The following is a 20615-nucleotide window of genomic DNA, read 5'->3' on the forward strand; positions in this document are numbered from 1 at the left end:
TTAAAAGGCTGTGAACATGGCAAGTAAGAACATGGAGTGCCATCCTATGTGCCCTTCACTGCAACTTCTGTACTTCAGTTGACAGCTGACATGCTAACGGGATTACTATGCATGAAAATCATCCTATTGCTTCTATTGACGTGATTCTTTGCAGAACACCAGAAGTGCATTTCCAACAAAAACTGAAAGACTCATAAACTTTAAAAAAAAAAATTAAATAAACACGCTGAGTCTGCACCTGTGATTACAGGGCAACTATATCTTATCCAGATAGCTTTTGCAATGATGCAGAGCCACATGTGATCCCATGTGCATTCACAGAGTCTCTTTTGGAAAGCAAAATAGTTAGCATGCTGAGCTATCCATGCTGACATTATCATGTGACTACTGAAGTAGAGTCACTGACTATCTTTGTGGATTCAAGAGAACAGTGTCATAAACTCAGACGGACCGTAATTGCTAGCATTCATTGCAAAACAAAGCAAATTAAAAAAAAGTGCAAATGTCTACACTATTTCCAATTACAGACACAAACTATGTAAGTAACTACAATCAGCTATTAAAATAACATATATATATTTATGTCTACATTATATAAATATATATAATTTTCATGTAGTTTACAGATTCTAAAACTTAATACACTACTTATTGCCAGCACTAGTTCATATTAGAACTTATGATACGAAAGCTAGAGATTACTTGATTATCTCTTCAAAGAACTGGGCATATCAGTAGTATCCCGTTCAGATCTTAAAGTCCTGTTAATAACACTTCAGCCACTAATCTAAGAATAACTTCAAACTGTTTCTAAGAGCAATTATTTGGTTATGCTTTTATGTCACCTCCTGTAAGCTTCTTAAACTTGACTGTAAAAGATGGAGCAGCTTCAACTGCTCAATGTTCAGCTGCTCAGCACATCATTGAATGAATTCATGACACCAGTTCTGAGCAGAATTTAAAACAAGCAAGGGAAAGCAGTGAATGTAGCAAGCACAGAAATTAGGTGACACGTATATAAAGATTTTTATTTATGTGCATTTACAGTCTTCTGAAGAGCTACTACTCTGTCTTCATCAGGCATTTTCTGTTCTACATTCTCAGACATGGCAAATTTCCAGGAAGGAAGTGTTTTCCCTTGTCTGGATTTGACAAAAACTATGGAAAAAATGTTTTCGTAACATAATAAAAGCAGCTAATTACTTAATCAGCAAATCCATGATTTTTCAGTATTCTCAGTTTCTCAGGATGTGATAAGTAATGGAACACAGAACAAAATTATTTCAAAGGTTGGAAAGAATCCATGTCACAACTCAACTCAGTCTTTATGCATAACCTACCTGTAGTAATCCAGTAGTTCTATGGTGCTGAACTATAATGATTCAGTCTTCACAAAAAACCTCTTCACTCAGTATTGAATTTACCTGGGAGGCATTTTGTGGATCAAACATTCTATCCTAACACTTTGGTTCCCAAGTTTTTTAATCTCTTTAAACACTACAAGCCTTATGTTAAGAATTTTAATCATTTTAAACACATAATGTCTCAGAAGTCATGGGCTGCTTCTCATGATACGTGGCTTGGGATCCATCAGCTTAATGATCTCAGGGATAGAAACCAATAAGAGAAGAACAGAAGGGAAGAAAAAAACCCAGCTATTTTTATTTTCTTGCCTGAAGTTTTCAGTTGTGCTGTGCTTGAATGTATGACTAGATCAATGGCAAAAGAATAATATGGATTCTAGTTGCATTGCTAGTGAACAAGGCTGCCTTTATGTAACCATTACGGTTGAGTCACGCAGAGTTAAATAAAATTATCTGACACATGATTGCTGATTTGGGGCCTTCCATCTTTGAATGACCCCTCATTACTTCCAGTAAGAATGCATGTAGTATTAGCACAAAAGCCTATTAAGCAATGAGACATTAAGGCCTTTTCAAGATCTCTTGCAGTGTTCTGACACTGTGAACTTGAGATCTGAAAGACTGAAATGCAATTTCTTCATTTATTATAAGAGTATATTTTCTGTATACTGTGGAAGTGTTCATGCATGAAATTATTTACTGGAACTCATTATAAATTAGCTGCCTTGGAACATTAAAAAAGGTATAAAAAAAAGGTCAAAAGCAAGTTCTGTAATCTATAGAAATCAGAACTATTTGCCACTGAAAAATTCCATCTAATTGATCAGACACAGGAGATATAAAACAGCATGCTTTAGAATGCACGTAAAACCCCTTAATATTGCTATACCATTTAAGAATTGTCAAATTCTTAGCTAGTAGCTATTGGCATAGTATGATAAAAATTCAGCTAAATAAGCATTTTCCTGTTATAGAAAGTGTAAATAATTGTCATTGTCACTGTATGATTTGTGCAGGACACTAATGTAAAAGGGAAATGGAAGAAACACAGCAAGCGTAAGTGTAAGCATGAACCAGAAGCTGAAAATACAGAACACAAACCAAAATTGGAATATTTTATATGATAAGACTAAAAGCTGCTTGCTTAGGCAAACAATTCAGTATAGGCTCAGTAAAAATCAGTTACTCTTCCTATATGAAATATCAACAAAACTTTTGCAGGGACAGTATTACATTGCATTTTACATAGGATACATAATTAACTTATATACCACAACGCTACACAAATAATCCTGATCTATCTGGTTGATACTCCAGTTGGTTGTGCTGTCTCAGAAGGCTGGACAAATGGGTAAATAGGAATCTCACAGAGTTCAACAAAAGGGAAGTCAAAGTCCTGTATCTGGGGAGGAATAAGCAGATGCACCAGAACAAGCTAGGAGCCAACCACCTGGGAACGAGTTTGGCAGAAAAAGACTTGGAGGGTCCTACAGACAAGAAGTTGAACATGAACCAGCACTGTACGCTTCCTGCAAAGAAGGCCAAGAACCACCTGGGCTACATGAGGAAGACTATCATCAACAGGTTGAGGGATGTGATCCTTCCTCTCTACTCAGCACTAGTGAGACACACCTGGAAAACTGGGTCCAGTTCTGGGTTCCCCACTATAAGAAAGACACAGTCATACTGGACCATGCCTAGCAAACAGCCAAGAAGACCGACTGTGGAGTCTCTGCCCTCAGAGATATTCAATACACAACTGGAGATAGCCCTGAGCAATCTGCCCTAGTTGGCCCTTCTTTCATCAGGGACACTGCATGAGGCAGTCTGAGATATTACTCTGTACTTCAATAACTGCTATTCTACATTCAGCCAGAGGACTATTTACTCTCCCGGTTTTTCAAAAAGTGTTCTGATTTTCACTCTTTATTAAGGCTTATCTTAGCAATGTGAACAATAAAATGCTTACTCTAAGTAATCTTGTGACAAATGGAATGACACTGCTTTGTGTGTTTAAACCAGGAAGCAAAACACAAAGAACAACTCTTTGTGAAAGTTGTTCATCAGGGTTATGTAGGTAGTAGAGGGATGCCTCTCCAAAAGGAAGGAGAATGAAAAAGTAGGAGCATGTGCAAAAGAAGAACAAAATGATCTCATAGATGATGTGTTGAAATCAGGTACATTTGAAAATAACCTTCTGAATTAGTTTTCAAACGTGAGTATTGTGCATTTCGTGGCTCAGTGTCAAGCTTTCAGTAACTTTGTCTACCAGATGGCAGAGGTAATTGGAGATGCGGGAAGGGTAGTAATCAACACAGACCCATAGGCTCCAAATTCTGTGTGGCAAGAAAGAAACATTGCCTTAGCCATACATTTAGCCTAAGGACTCTTGTCAAAGAAAAGAGCATCAAAAAATAGTCTCAGCACACAGAAGAACCTTTCTTTTTCCTTTTTCTTTCTTATGAAAGTCTCCAACATGGTAGTTGAAAAAAGGTGCATGTATGCTTATGTTCTAGCAATATATGCACATAATAGTTTGAGAACAATCTGAGTGCAGACACTGCACAATGATCTAAGTAAGTTTAGAGGAAGTAGTTAAAGTAATTTGGTGGAGGAGTTTTCCACTGGAAGCTGTTACTTAACTGCAAACATAAGCTTTTGCAGAAATGCACCGTTTTGACAAAACTTTCAAGGAAAAAATTCTAAATGTCTCAAAAATAAAATATATTTGTATTTCAAATTTATTTTGTTACATCACTTTTTTTATTATCTCCCTATATAATTTTACATGGAAGTTTTCTTTTCAAAACATAATATTGTCATAAGTTTCTAACAATAACACGAAATTCTTTATTTCTCTTTTATGGAAAAACAAAGATTTTTCAGCTAAATCTCATGTAAAACTAGGACAAAAGGCAGGAAAAGAGTCTGAAGAAAAATAAAGGTGGCATGTCTTGCCTATGGCAAGAAACTGGGACAGTAGCCCCTGCAAATCAGTGAATGGGACAGATTTCCCACTAAGACCAAATACTGCTCGAGAATAAAATAAGATTGAAAAGGACTATTTGCAGTACTTCAGTCATCCACCACATTGTTGTTCCCAGTTTCAGGCTGGGAGATTCATCAAGTATGCAGACGCACAACTGGAATGGGAGACTGCAGGGAAACCATTTTCCCATTTGAAATTGGTCCAGAGTCCTGCCGCCTTTATGGGACTCCATGGGCAATAATTTGTTGAGGATGCTGACAAGCACATCACAATGACAGGACAGGACAAGACCTACTCCAACAATTTCCATGCACTCTGAAAACAGGAACATTCAAAACACACCAGCCCAGAAGGGTTCTGCCAGTTTACTTGCATTCAGTTTCCTGGTGCTGTAAGTAACCTTAGAAGAAGGTGTATAATGAAGGCAGAAATAAAAAAAAAAAAGTAGTTGTTATGTAAATAGTTTTTTCAATGCCCTTTTCCTCACCTGTTTTCCAAATGTTTTCTCCCGCTGTTTTTCTCCAGTGGGCTTGATTTTCATTCCTCACTAGGTCAGCTATTTCAAATTTTTTCTCATTTTAAACTCATTTTATATTAGATTTACATCTAGTGTAAATGCTTACCTGATCCATGCTAAATAATTTCTTCTATTTAAGTCTACAAGCTTTCTATTTCTAATAGTTTTTTTTCCTATTCCCTATCTTAAATATTCAGCTGCCTACTAAACAAAAGTAATGAAGTTCTGAGGCGTTTGAATAAAAATTTACCACAGACACTAGGGAGGCCTTACAGGACATTAACAGTACAGGACTTATCTTGTCCTATTTATGGATGTGCTTCAAAGACGCAGAAACATTCATTAAAAGAATGTATTCATTGTAATTTGCGGCCTTACTGGACAGTGTATTAAAACAAAGCTCTGACAATGGTAATTTGATTTCTTTGAGTTAAATTAAATCACTCTCAGGACAATTAGAACCTTAAGTCAATACACTAAAAATTGAGAAAAATATTAAAGCTGAAGATAAGAATTAAGAACACTGCAGTGTTAAAAATCAGTATTAAAGCCCTCACTAGAATATTCACTAAAGATAAGAAATACCATATAAGAAGCATAAACTAAAAAAGTAAGCAAACCTTCGCTTCAGCTACCCATGTATGTAAGATGACTATGCAAGTCTGGACTTCTCCCACTGCCTCCCTGCACCAGTCATTTTTGTTCCAAGGATTTCTGTTCCAGACAGTTTCCTGTCTAAACTACATCACAGCTGAATGTTACCAAACACATTTATTTAATGCAAAACATGATGGGTGTTGCTTTTAACAAGGAGAGAGCAAAACCTCTTCCACTGTAAGACACCTGCATTGTTTAAGCATAGTTTCATAGTTCTCCACTACGTTGTGCTGCATTAAAACCAGTTTTTGGTGTCATCTCTTATGAACAACACCCAAGAACAGCTTTATTTGGGATTTTTTGTGTACAACCAGGCTACAGAAAATCACTAATATTACCAATTAGTTACACAAGCAACTTTTAGGTGTGGTTTGACAACATTTTTCTAATGCAGAAATTGACCATCCTGGAATGGATCAATCTATTATGTATTTCAATGAATAAGGGTACTACTTTTCAGGGTAATGCAATTAGTCCTGCTACAACATTAAAGACAATAACAAAGTCTATTTATAACAAAATTAATCATAGTCATATCAGAAGCATGACTTGTATTTAACGGAGTCATTAACAATGATTATTTACACAATATCAACAGCTGAGCATATGCTAGAAATTCTTTACCTATCTGAACTTGACATTTGTTCTGCTTTATTTTATTATTTGACTCAGGACTATCCAAAGGCTTTGAAAAAACACATTCTACAGCAGCTTCTACTTAAGAGCTCTCATCTTCAACAGGTGGTCTTTTGTTCCACAACACCAGTCTTTCAATTACTAATAAAACTTAGTCTGGATGATCTATAATCATTGCCGGTTTCTTCTATCTTGACTTGTTCAACAACTTTATTTTCAAGATATCTGGCAAATGTATTCTCTTCAGAGAGAGAGGCCTGAATTTGTTAGGAGACTTGAGATTTATAATCAGAAAAAACTTTAAAGGACAGGCAGCTTCCTGAAGGACTGTCTCCTCAGTTCAGCGTTGAACCACTGCTTTCCACAGCAGAACCTTCTGCAGGTGATTGTAGCACTATTTTACTACCAAAAATTTTGTCAGTACTTGATTCAGTAAGGGCACTATCCATTTGCATTGTGCTATCTGCTTTCTCACTTCTGACATATTGTCCTCCTCTTCTGTATCTTCAAATCTTTCTTTATTTTTTTGTTTCTCTGACCTGTCTGTACTTTAAAAACTACAAAATTTAAGATCAAATCGTCCAAATCATCTACTTTTTCCTTTGCCTTAGAGGCAGAAGCCTGTCTTTTGATGCTATCTGTAACAACAGGAAATGTCAATCTTCATGGTAGAAGTGGAATTGTTCATTTCATCATGTTTATTATCTAGCATGTGCTTTCTCCCATGCTGCCTTCACCACTGCTGCCAGTCTTTTTTTCTGAAGAAAACATTGCCTTCCAACCAAGTAGAATAAAAATGTTTTGTATTTTCTCTTTTGAATGAAGAGACCTTTTCTGGAGAGTTTTTTGGTATGGTCTCCCTGTCAGATCTACTTTTAATCTCTGTCAGAGCAATTCTTTCTGCACAGTTCTCATCAGAATTGTCAATTAGGGGAGCCCAAAAATAGGTATCAGAATTTTCATGCAGTGTCTTTATAACTGTATTTGAATAATCATCCTCATTAGTCACAGAAGGATCAGGTTGGACTTGACATATATATGCCCTTGTTTCTACCTCATCCAAGCTTTCAAAATATTTTTCCTTGAGGTTCTGTGGTTGGTCAGCAGCTGGAGGCTGGCCCAAGGTAACTTTGAAGATCTCAGGATCCATTCTTTCCCATTTACTGTTCTTTGTTGATTAGAATTAGACTGAAACTTACAGAAGCACTTGTTTTGGGAAGGTAATGAATTGTCTCTTAAGAAATTAATATGAATGGATTCTTTTGTGCACTCCATGCTGATAAATGAAATGGTACAAAGTCTAGAGCTCTTGCACACATCAGCATGTAACAGAGGCTGTCTGCCCACAAGAGCAAAAGCTGCCTGAACTTTGAGTTTTCCCCATCTTCCTAACTGATGCTTTCTTATTTTCACCATCTTAAGAAAAGATACATTCCTGATACAACTGTGGATTTCTTGACAGATCATTTCCCTTGTGAGTTTTACTATGAATCTGTCCTATACATTTTCTAGATATTTCTGAACCTAAAGTTGTTTTCTGATCTTTTCCTGAATGTGATATTCCAGGTCATTTATCACTGTGTCTTTGGATGGCTGAGTGCTGTTTGACACAGAAAATTCATTTCTGCCTTCGCTATGGAATGCAAAGGTTTCCCCCTAAAACTGCTAATTCTGGTTTGTTGTTAGCATTAGGATGGGTAAGCTTTCTCTTTTCATAGTAAGCTACGTGCTGGGCCTGTATGAACTTGAGATCTTGAGCATGAGGTGTGTTTGTTTCACTAGGGACTTTGGCATGCAGCTGTTCAGTTGCCTTTTCAGAAACGTGTTCCATCTGAAAGGAAAAGAAAGCATGCTAAAATAAACTAAAATCCTCCCTTAATATATTCAAAGCTGCATTATTTTATTGGCAGAAAACAATAAGATAGTGGGGTAAAAATCCCCAAACTTGCAAATCAATTTTAAATTACTTATGCTTAACTGAAGATACCATTTATCTTACTATTTAGTAATAACAATGACTATAGATTTGATCCTGACCCCAATAAAGGAAATTCTTTACTGACAATAAAGAAGAACCTCAAAATTACTAGCTCAGTGGATGCCAAATCAAGACATAAGAGCAGTATTCCTTTATTGAAGTTTTACTATCTGCCTGACATGAAATAGGTGAGAAGATTAAGGTGTTTTCAATGAAAACCTTAATGTGATTAGAATTGGCTGTATGCACAACTGGGATCTTTCCACTGCCTTTTAAAAGTTCTCAGAGTTTGAACTATTCATAGCAAGTACGACAGCTCTTTCAAGTGTTCCTTTCTTTTCATAAGCATCTGGAACAATTTTTATTTATTTACTTTTAATCCAGATAAACAGGCTCTTGATGTATGAATATATGAAAATTAAAAACTAGGTGATACTTAATTTAACAGGTTAAAAGGCAACAGGCCTTTTACACGGTATTCTATTGCTACTTCGATATGTTACAAATCAAACCACAACTATGTTCACAGTTACCTTTAAGCTCGATACAACAACAAGCAGAACTCCACCTTGCTATCAAACCCATATATTTTCCACTTGTCAAACAGGATTATATTGGTTGAATTGAAACTCAATCAGAAATTTAGATGGTATAACAGAAACAAAACTATGAAACACACTGTTTCTAAAATAATATTCTGGAGTAGAAGTGTAATATAGGGTATTAAATAAAACTGATATTTAGCCAGCAAAGCAACTGTGAAGATTAATAAAAATCAATAAAACCTAATTTTAAAATAAAGCCCTAAATCACAGCTCACTATTTGAAGGGTAGGACAAGTGAAGTTCCTTATCATCAAGAATTATAGTAAGGAAGTTTTTTTATACTGTCAGATAGTCGACAAACTCAGAGATATATGCACATATGCCTCTGCAAAATTCTTTTTAATGTGTGATCTGCTAAAGTCACATGAAACCCCAACTGCCTTGAAGATGAAATCCTGACTTCATTGAAATCAGTGAAAATATTTCCAGTGATATTAATGTGAAGTCCATAGTTTTGTTTGTTTCCAAGGTCCAGCTGACTCTTGAAGGCTCAGAACAAAATTAAACTAGCTCAGATTTGGGGAACACAAGCAAACTCCCCTGAATGAACACTGCAGTGCCCCAAGATACCCCCAATTCATATAGAATACACAATTCCATTTAGGATGAAATTTAGCAATAAAATGTCATTAAAAAAGGATTATAATATATTTGAATTTTATTTTTACTTTTAAATTCAAAAGCCACAATAAGGTCGATATTACAATTTTATTTCCCCCCCCCATTAATCTAGATCTGTCTGGATCTTACTGGAGGAAAAGAAGCAGTAATTAAATAGCAGGAAATCTACTCCATCCAGCTACAGATATAGACCTTAACCTTACAGGAAACATTTTACATGCTTAACTGTCCTGGTTTCAGCTGGGATAGAGTTAATTGTCTTCCTAGTAGCTGGTACAGTGCTGTGTTTTGAGTTCAGTATGTGAAGAATGTTGGTAACATACTGATGTTTTCAGTTGTTGCTAAGTAGTGTTTAGACTATAGTCGAGGATTTTTCAGCTTCTCATGCCCAGCCAGCGAGAAAGCTGGAGGGGCACAAGAAGTTGGCACAGGACACAGCCAGGGCACCTGACCCAAACTGGCCAACAGTGTATTCCATACCATGGGACGTCCCATCTAGTTTAGGAATTGGGAAGTGGGGGCAGGGAATCGCTGCTCGGGGACTGACTGGGTGTCGGTCAGCAGGTGGTGAGCAATTGCCCTGCGCATCATTTGTACATTCCAATCCTTTTATTGCTACTGTTGACATTTTATTAGTGTTATCATTATTAGTTTCTTCTTTTCTGTTCTATTAAACCGTTCTTATCTCAACCCACGAGTTTTACTTCTTTTCCCGATTTTCTCACCCATCCCACTGGGGGAGGGGAGGGGAGTGAGTGAGCGGTTGCGTGGTGTTTAGTTGGTGGCTGGGGTTAAACCACGACATTAACTTCAAGCATATAGGTATCCTAGTTTACAGGAAAATGTCCTTTTCTCTCTCTTACAACTTAACACCAACATTTGTCTTCCAGAGTGACCATGCAAACAAGGAAATATTGACCACATGATCCTGCATGTGACTAAGTATATTAATAAAACCTGGGTAAGGCTTACTCTCAACAGCATTTTTTCAGGAGTCGCCTCCATAGTCATGAATTTGCATTAATATGAAGGAACTTCAGTAATGTCTCTTTCAGGCTGAAGAACTCATTTGAGAGTAGACACTGGCTATTTTTAAGTTTTTTCCTTCAGTATTTGAGCCTCAGATTCATATGGCTACTTTTTTATTTTAGGAAACAAGGTAATAAAATACACTACAAGATAATCAATCACACTTTTAATGATAAGTAAAAAGGGAGCAGTGAAGTAATTGAATTGAGACCACAGCTAAGACTGACTTTGTTTCCAAAGATCAATTCTCCAAGTTAATATAATCAATAAAATAAATTCATTCACAGGCTGCTGTTAGGATAAATTGTCCCAAGCAAAACTGACAACAGATACTTTCAAGGCAGGACAGGTTCCTTAAAATCTGATGATTCCACTAGGCTTAAAGCCACTAAGGTGAACTGATACAGACGATCAAGAATTTAAGTGAAACACTGCATATTCTTGGACTTCTGTTCCCACCCTGATCTTAGTCCCTTGCTCAAGTAACTCACCTAAGCAGGCTGACTCATATTAAGCAAATAACAAATAAGTCAGAACTCAGTCATCGTATGATATCATTCCTCAGTTTCAAGACAGTTTAGATTGACTTTACTACTGACATAGATTTTCCACCTCCTCCCCCTTTGGCTACTCTGCTCATGGAGCAGAGGACACATGGGCTCAGGTATCAAAGCAATCAAGAAAAAAAAAAAAAATTCCATCCAGTCTCTGCTCTAACAAAGGATTCTTGCATACCTGCTGGCCTCAGGAACAACATCCACATCAGCAAAGCCACTGGAGTGTATCCAAGCAGTCTACACAGCCCATCTGATTCTAGCAGAGCAGGCAGCATGAGGCACTACAAGAAAGTCAGGACAGTCAAATCGAAATGGCACCCATCTGTTACACATGCAAAATTCCTCTAATATTGATGCAGAGTGAATGACATCTATAACAAAATAGGCACCAAATGAACTGCTTAATAAATTAAATGTTATCATATGATTTTGTAAAATACAGCAGAGTTGATGGTTGATACCTATGGCCATAAGTAAGCTATGTAAGTAAGATACAGCATGAAATAAGAGACGGAAGACAGTGCAGAAGAACCAGTCTTCTTGTTCAATAACTTACTTGAAGTTCTTTCCAAGAAAATACTTATTATTTCACAGCCTAAGTTTCCTTCCCACATAGCCCTTTTAAGACCCAAAGACTTGACATACCCTGTACATATCAAGGGCTTATTTCTAACTCTTTTTATTTCTAAAGTCTTCAACTGCTCACTACTCTTCACTTCTAATTTAGACCACAAGGGTAATAATAACTTTGTGTATTTCTACCTTTTAAACATTACCTTTAGGGCTCATTTTCTCAGTTGCTAGAGGTAAGAAAAACAACTCAAAATCTTAACTGGCACTAGCAAGAAATGCAACCCAGACTCTTCTAGGTTTGAAAAAAAGCAAAATAAAACAAATAACTAGCATTCACAAATAGTTTACAAATAATATAGGCACAGAAACAAAACCCAGGAACATGGAAGCTAACCATCTTGCAAACATTATCTGAACAAGTAAGAAAATTGTACTATGGTTTTATAATAACTGTTCTCAGAAACCTGGTTTTCAGGTTATCAACCCACAGCAATTTTCAAAGCAAGCCTCTCCCACATGCTTTTGCTTGCTTGCCTTCTCTAAGGATAATTCTGAAATATTTTTTTGGTATTTTTTTTTTCCTCCTGAAAAGAAGTTTAAAACCAAAGCTCTCTGGCTCAGATCAAACTCACTTATTTTTTACCAGTGCATCCTATTCTTCCCCTGTTCTTTTCTCCTTTAAAAGAAAAAGGAAAAAAATCAAGTCTGATCTACATAGGTAATGAGAGAAAACCAGTTATCCAAACAATACAGTGCTTTAGGCTTGGAGACTATCTGGAGCTCATAACTGTGAATTGTGTGTTAGTACACATGTATAGGTTGTATGGAACAGCACCCTTTATTGTTCCCAGGGACAGTTTCTACAGTATTCTGATCTTATCTGCCCTTTGGGCAACTTTCTCTCAGTGAACTGTTTCTTTTGTATCACCTAAAGGCTTTTTCAGAGAATAACAGGACACCGAGACAATTTTATCATCTACAGTTTTGCCATAAAATTCAAGAGAGCAGCCACATAAATTGATGCAGGTGATAATTTCCAGTTTTGATCATTTGGTGAAATGCAGCAGAGAAAAGTACTTGCACCATCCATGTGAAGATCAACAGGACTGACCGGAACTTTTCATACCAAACTTGTCAGTGGAAAACAGTGCTCCACTAGAATACTGCAAGACCTTGTTCTCTTTTAAATAATTGATTGTTCAGGGGAAAAAAGAAAAAAAATCCTTTATAAATGAAATGTTTCAGCTTGGCATTACTCGCCATCACCTACATAGCTGTATTGTCTTCATTTCTGTTCCCTTTTTCCACATGTCTACTCTCTGGCACCATCTTAACCTACAGTCAAATTGCCAAATACTTGCAGTCTCTCTTCTTACTACATGCTGCTCAGGAGCAGCTGCCTACACAGAAATGCAGCACTGTGTGTCATTAGGACCTTTTAGAGCAATTAAGGAGGTGAATGGACAGCAAAGGCCATCAATCCTGCATGAACAGCTTTCCCTTCTGTGATGCTGCACAACATCACCAGTGTCTCCATTAACTTCCGGGACTCCTGAGCTACAGCAATGCTCCAGTAAATTGAAAATCTTCTGTGATTACTTTGTGTTTGGTGCAAAGTAAGTTCAAAAGCACAGGATGGGCAGGGGAGAAAGTGACTAAAGTTCTCCTGTTTGACTAAACTGGAAATGTGTAAGCTGTGGTTAGCCACATGTATTCATGGTACCATCAGCCAAACACGATCGTATCATAAATGCTTGTCATTTCCAAGCAGGGTTGAGAAGCAAGATTGGCATGCCGAGGGATGAACAGTGCCAGTGAGAGGGTCATTACAGCCACAGGAGCCCAGCTAAGGACTCAAACAGGGCTTGCTTTCACTAACCCTCACAGACACCACACTATGGGTATACTATATATATAATGCATATGTAGGGAGATATAAGTGTTTATGCGCCTGCAGGGATGCCGCCGGCAATGGCAGCGTTCTGAGCAGGATGGCTGCACGCTCACAGCTGCACCAATGCCCCAGCCCCTCGGAGTGGCGAGGAGGGGTGCCACTGGAGACCTTTGGCACTGTGTTTTCCTGAACCAATGGAAAAGCTTATTCCCAGAACAACAAAATTTGAAATACTTATGCTTAAAACTATAAATGCCTAATTCAAACCTGTTTACAAATATTTCTTTAGTGCCATTTAAAAAACCAACCAACCAAACCAACCCCCCACACTAAAAAAAAAAACCAAAACCCAAACAAAAAAAAAACCTAACAAAAGAAAAAAAAAGCAACCAATACCAAAATCCAATTCTTTAAAAAGTGTTTCTGTGCAAGACAACTTCTGATGGATTATTCTGTAGTGCCACAAGAGGACACTCTTAAATCACTTTTTTAAATGAGGACCAGCACTTTACAAGTCATTCTGTATTCAGTGGTAAATACAGATATCTGATCCCCAGCAACACAGAAGATAAGGACAGTTTTTCATATTCACCAAATCTTGCTTAAGCTCAGAATTCAGGTAGTAAATAACTAATGCAATTTGTTATTATATCTGCTTTAAAAATTTTAGCTCAACTGCCAGCTGTGGTCCTTTATACAAATTGCGTAAACTTTGGTTCTTGCAGCTTATTCTAATACTGTGCTCATACTTTTTCTCTGAAAGCATGTAACATATTTTACACTTTAGTTACAACGTTGTTACAAACTTGCTACTTCCATATCTGTAAAGGTGTAGTGTACCAGTACTCATGTACCTTGTCTTTAATTGCTCAAAGCAACTAGGCATGTATAATATTTTTAAAAAATTACTTAGGAATTACGTTTCTAGAAACATAAAACTAGGTTCTTAAAATTAGTGGTGGTATTAAAAATACTGAAGTAACTACAATGTCATTGCCTTATCATTATTGTAGAGACATTGGGTGCAAGTTTTCTAGAGAGACACAAGCAAGTAATTAGAATATGTGAATTATACATTAAAAACGCCTGAGTTGATGTAACCCAGTCATCAGTTTGGAACAAAAGGAACACAAATACATAAAATATCTTGCTTCTTTATAGTACATTCTGGTGGAAAAAGTGTTTACAACAAACAGATGTAGAATCTTCCTCCATTTTGCTTATTATATGACTTGCAGCAAGTTCTGTGGCCTGAAGAAGAAGAAAAACAACAAAAAGTTAGCTAAATGATGAATTCATTTCTTTATACATACAGCTTAAAAACAAACTGATTAGGAACAACAGAATATAAGATAGCCAGTGATGTTAGCAATATTTGGGTTATATGTGTTTCATACATAGCTTCATTTTAAAGTTGTCATGGAGTTGAATGATACTGTTACCCAAGCTGAATAGGACTTTAACAGCTTTATCACAATGGTTAGTTGTTTGGGGCAGGGAGGAGAGGAACTACACTTTAAGATTTAGCTTTCATCACAGCAGCAATTAAGTGGATGAAGGAAACAATGATTACCTTTGTCTTGACCAGTGTGGCCAGCTCTGGGATATTCTGAAAAGTGTTACTTAGGTCTTTTACATCTGTTTGCTGATTTTTGTTCAGTCTGATGTGATACTATCCAAACACCTTTTCCCATATTACTACGTCCTATCTGATCCACCTCACCATTTCCAACAGGCTAAATCTACCACACTGTCACCATTTCCAGGAAGGATTTGGATAAAGAAAACATGAAGAAACTCATAATAAAACAACCAGAGGTGCTTACACTTCTGAAGCATACCCAGTTTATAGCTGATAATAATATGAACTACTGCAGTTTTTCTCTTTTCTTCTTTTTCTCTTATAATCTATATGGGACCTGAACACTTAGCTAAATGCAGCTGCAGATAGGATTACACTCCTTGCTTTGTATATCTTTGGAGAGAGTCAAACCCTCATAACTAGCAAGGCTTCATGGCATACATTTGCAGTTGTAAAATGTTTTAGCTAGATGTGAGGTCTGCTTTATTAATAGTCAGTAATGATTACAAAATTTCAGATTTGCTGTATTCCTTTTTCTAAGTTGTTATTTTGTGATGAATAGCTCCAGCACCTAGAGGGAGGAAATGTCTTTTGATTTCAGAGTTGCACTGATTGCTTTTTGCTAAATGCTCTTCTCAGTGTCCTGCCAAGGGAGTCCTGGTAACTCCAGAAGTTAATATGCAGCTTACAACCATAAATTCAGAGGTGTTATTCACAGGCAGGAGAGGAGAGACACCCACAGAGACAGAATCTTTGAAACAGATGCTATTGTCCTTTATAAAGATCATGAGAGTGCTGGATCATAGCGTAATTTGCTACAATTGTAGATTTTTAGCAAATACGTAAAGACAGTGAGTGCTGTAGTGCAAGTCACAAGAAATAACTGTTCAGCACACAATACACAGGAATCAGTTGTACATGTTTTACAGCTCAGGAGAACTACAAGTCAAAGTAGCACTGAATTAAAAAGGATGGGAAAGAAACTGAGAACTGCTTCTCACTATAATGTTATTACCTGCGCTTTTTGTAAGTAGCCAGATGAATGAAAAGGAAATAGCCTTTTTAACGCATCACCAAAGATTCAGCCTGCCTGGTTGTTGACAAACACTGCTACAGCTGCATTTTCCTATAATCCAGGAGGGCCACACTGCACTTTGCAAGTAGCTTAAAGGTGGCCGTTGCAGCCCTTGGCGCATGCGGCCAATGCAGGGGGCTGCGGGGTGAGGTTGCAGCCAGTGACTCACATTCCTGGCAAGCCCCTGCTCTTGGCCTGGCCCCAGCACATATCTGCACAGCTCCCCAGTGCACCAGCGCACGCCTTTTAGGAAGCGCAGCCATTGCTGCAGAGGCAGATCAGGCTCCACCTGATCTCAAAGTATTTTGGGTACTGAGTGTTCAGGGGTCTGTGCAGTCCTGTGCAGTGTAAGGGAAGCAGCAAGGAGCTGGGGATGGAGAGTGTATTGGGGACAGAGAGGGTGGAGAGAGCCGTGGGCTATGCTGAAGTTCAGTGCAATGGTTTGGAGGGCCGTGGTGTGTATTAAGTTTGCCCAAGAGAGACAAAGGAGGAAGAGGGGCTTAGGAAATGAGGAGTTTAACAGAAGGAGCTTCATGCTTTGTGGAGTATAGTTGCCTAAATCAGAACAGCAAAGGAGACTTCAATCAGAAGGACAATAAAAATGAAGGAGGAAGTCATGAGTCCATGGTTGGCAATAGAAACGCTTTGTTTCCAGCCTCTGAGCTCCCTTCCCACACAAACATGCCAGCTATGCTATTGTAATGACAAAGGCACGGCTCACATATTAAAAGAAGAGATCAGTCCTTTCTCTCTGTACCCATACCATCTCAAGCTCTTTAGAGACATGATGTTTTATCTTGTTTCTGAGGTTCCAGAATAACTTGGGGAAAGCAATGGGGAGGAGAGGGCAAGGGGGGAAAAGGGAAGAGGACTTCCCACTCATCTGAGATGGAGAAAATTGTGGGGATAGAATAATGGTGTCAAAGGTAGTAGAGTTAGTAATATTTTTGGTGGGCTGTTCAAAGAAAATACAGCTCAGCTATTCTGGCTTAACAGTAGGTTTATTAAAAAAAAACAGTAGGGTGAAATAACAAGAACAGATAGGCAGCTATGAAGCAAAGCTGACTCAATCTATTTTTCACCAGCAGTTGACATTTATTTTGTTTTTATGCCAGTTTAGCACAGAACCGACATCTCCTTACATCACCTTTGTTGTTACAGTTCCCTGTGAATGTACCAGAATCTCAGACTGAAATGGCACATGCCATCAGCTAGGCAAAACCAATAAAGGAATGGTGGTAATCATGAGGAGATCATGAGAAGCTGTACTACTAAGTTTGGCATTTCCACTGAGAATTAGGGCTGTTGACTTAGATTCCAAGAACAACAATTAAGCAAACTTTGTGCTAAGATGCATTTTGGATTTGGCTTTGCGGAAGTCATTTTTTCCCACACCTAAAGTGTATCTCATTATGTCCACCCAGCTCTATCTGTGGGAAGAGGAATCTGAAGATTTGATCTGAGAAAAATAGGGGACACATTAGGTGACACTTTAGTTTTTATTGCCAGGTTCATTGTACTAGGAGTTAATTTAAAAATACCTGCAGCCCTTTCAAGACTTCTCCTTAGGAAACTATTCCTGTGCATTAATACTGAAAACCAGAAAATATTTTAAAGTAGTTTTAAAAACAGACGTTTCAGAAGACATTACATGCAGGAGATCTTTTTATTACAGATTCTAAATAGGATATATAGGACTGCAGCTGAGAGGCTTTCCATGTTCTTCTGTCTACAACTCTTTCCAGTAATACATGCCCTATTCAATCAATATATTTAATTAATCTTCAATCAAAGAAATGTAACAGATTTCACCTCAATTTCTAGTCCATTTAAACAAATTAATCTCTTCTTTTTTCTGCAGCTAGCAACTAGTAGGTGGTATTTGTTCTTCAGGACACTGATGAAGATTCTAGGAGCCACTTTGCTTCTCTGAAGTATCTGCCATTTCGTGAGTTCAACAAGCATATCTGCATTGAAATGAAAAGCAAGCTAACATGGGGAAAGTCAGAATGAAATAAATAGAGCAGGTAATTTTTCATGCTCATGTTTTGTTTTTATAACCATTTTTTGCACTCCTCCACTACATGCTTGCAAAGTAGAAATTAATGCCTTATTGTTCTTCATTGTAATGCAGAAGCACTGAGCTGTGGTTGGTTATAGCAGGAAAACTTTTATGATAATAGTTATGCCACAGCTTTAAATTCCCACTGCATCATTAAGCATCACTTCACAGGGACAGATAGTGCCCATGTTTTCTAGGACGGAGCTACAAGACATGTAAACGGCAAGCTGTGAACGTTTGTAACAGTGTAAGATGGAATCAATCCAGGGAGTTCATCTAGCTGAGATGAACAGCAATAACCTGCCTTAAAAGAAAGCAACTGCAAGCAAGACAGCTTCAAAACATCAGAGCTCCTACAAATTTCTGAAAGTAAGGCTGGTGAAGGATTCACCTTTGTAGAGGGGCAGAATGAAAGACATAAGACTATGGGATCAAAGTCTTGTAGCATGGCATGTAACAGCTGTAATGGTAGAGAACTTCACAAGGTGTCTCAGAGACATTTTTCCACATAAAACACAGCTGTAAGAAAACCTACAGCAAATCCATACAAACAGAAGAGACAATTGCTTCCTTTGGGATTTAAACAAGCCAAAAAACAGCAAAACAAAAAATTGAGAAACGTACTTCGATTACCAGATGAAGTTTCTTGCCTTCCAGTGCTTGTCATCTCCAGTTTGGCCAACATGGCTGTTGTCAAGTTCTAACAGTGACCTACAGCAACCATTAGCACCGATTAATGTAGCATGATTTCTTCAAATGCACATTTGGCATACATTTCAGTGAGCTGTAATTTTAGAGACTTTTAAGTGCTATTGTTCAGAAAGAGTCTGTGACAAATGTTGAATTTCTACCAAAAGTACATATACTATTTTCATAAATTGTGGTAAGTACTTAGAATGAAAACAATGTTGAGGAGGATATACTGTATTCTTATGTTAAAGAAGGAATGCAAGAAGGCAGCATTATAACCTATATGATTTTAACTGAATAAATATGTCTACTTCTGTTATATAATCCTGGCCCTTCACATTTCAGATTAGCAGAGTCCATTTAGATTTTGGTACTTTCTATACAGTACAGACATGTCTGCATCTAAATGTTTTATGATGTGCTCAAGAAGTAGCCTCCGTTTCTCTGACTTAACTTCCCAAAATGATGTTCGATTGCCTCTTTGCAGACTGCATGTTTCTTACCAGATGCTTTTGTACTGCCTGAGCTCTAAACCAACTTAATGTAAGCAAGCTTCATCCAAAAGCTGCACAGCTTTGCTTGCATAACACTCTAGCCAGATCTGCCTAGCAAAAAGTTGCAGCCATATGTCTACAGCCAGGGCCTGACTTTAAAATCAGACTTCTCAAATTGTATTGTGTGTAGTAGTTTTATTTTGGGGCAAATTCAAGTGACTAACTCTTATATGGTAACTGGGCAAACCATTAGGCCCTTGGTTAGTGCATCTGAAGCCATGTTAATAACATCTTATTTTAAAGCACTTTCTTAGCATCTCTCCAGCTGGTGAATAAAAAAAAAAGTATGTAAAAACAATTGTAAGAGTCCTAAGCAATCTGTACTATATCATGTACCAACTAATTCTCAACAAAAACTATTATTTACAAAACATCTTTCACCATAAGAACTGTCATAACTGCAGAAAGCTTTTCTCCAGTGTATTTTTATTAGGGATTCCTGCCATCATATCAACATACAAAACAATCAGGATGTTGACATATAGAAATGTGAAATTCACTGTACAAAGATAAGGCTCAAGTTACAGGTATATTTTCCCCTTAGTCTCCATGAAATAAAACCATTTTTAATTCTTCCCAGAGTTGTGTTTATAAATGTTAGACAAACCACAAAATAGATTTCAAGTACATAACATTTTACAATATAATCCAAGCACAGACAGAAATACAAAATATTGTACCTATAGATGCTTCATAATCCAAGTCTGTCATCCTCACCAATAATATACTAGACTGCTACTCTCTCTGAATATGCCCAACCATATCCTTCTGTGTGTATTATCTGGCCCTGGCCTTTAAGTTACAGGACTCTCACGACTTTCAGTTAAATTACTTTGATAGACCAGAGAATATCAGGAAGGAAGGGAAGAATTTTAAAAGGCCAGGCCTGAATATATGCACATGGTTAGTAAAGGCAGGCACATGTGCACACACACACACTTGCATTTAACCCTACATAAAACCTCACTGCACTGCACATTTTCTGAGATTATGTTCTCATGCAACTTAGCTATTTTCCGATAGAGTTAAATCAAGCATAACAATACTCCTACTTCTGGAGTGCTGTAATTTACAGGGACAAGACTACATTTTAGAGCATGGGATCTAACTTTTTTTTAAAAAATAATTATCAGACTTATATAGGAGCCTGTACAGAACCATGTCTCCATAGTCCAGCAGGATGCCAGGTCTCACAGTCTTCACCACTCAAAACACCTTTTCTGACACCTTTG

This window comes from Haliaeetus leucocephalus, unplaced genomic scaffold (genome assembly GCF_000737465.1).
Source record: "Haliaeetus leucocephalus isolate CR32 unplaced genomic scaffold, Haliaeetus_leucocephalus-4.0 Scaffold251, whole genome shotgun sequence".
Taxonomy (NCBI): domain Eukaryota; kingdom Metazoa; phylum Chordata; class Aves; order Accipitriformes; family Accipitridae; genus Haliaeetus; species Haliaeetus leucocephalus.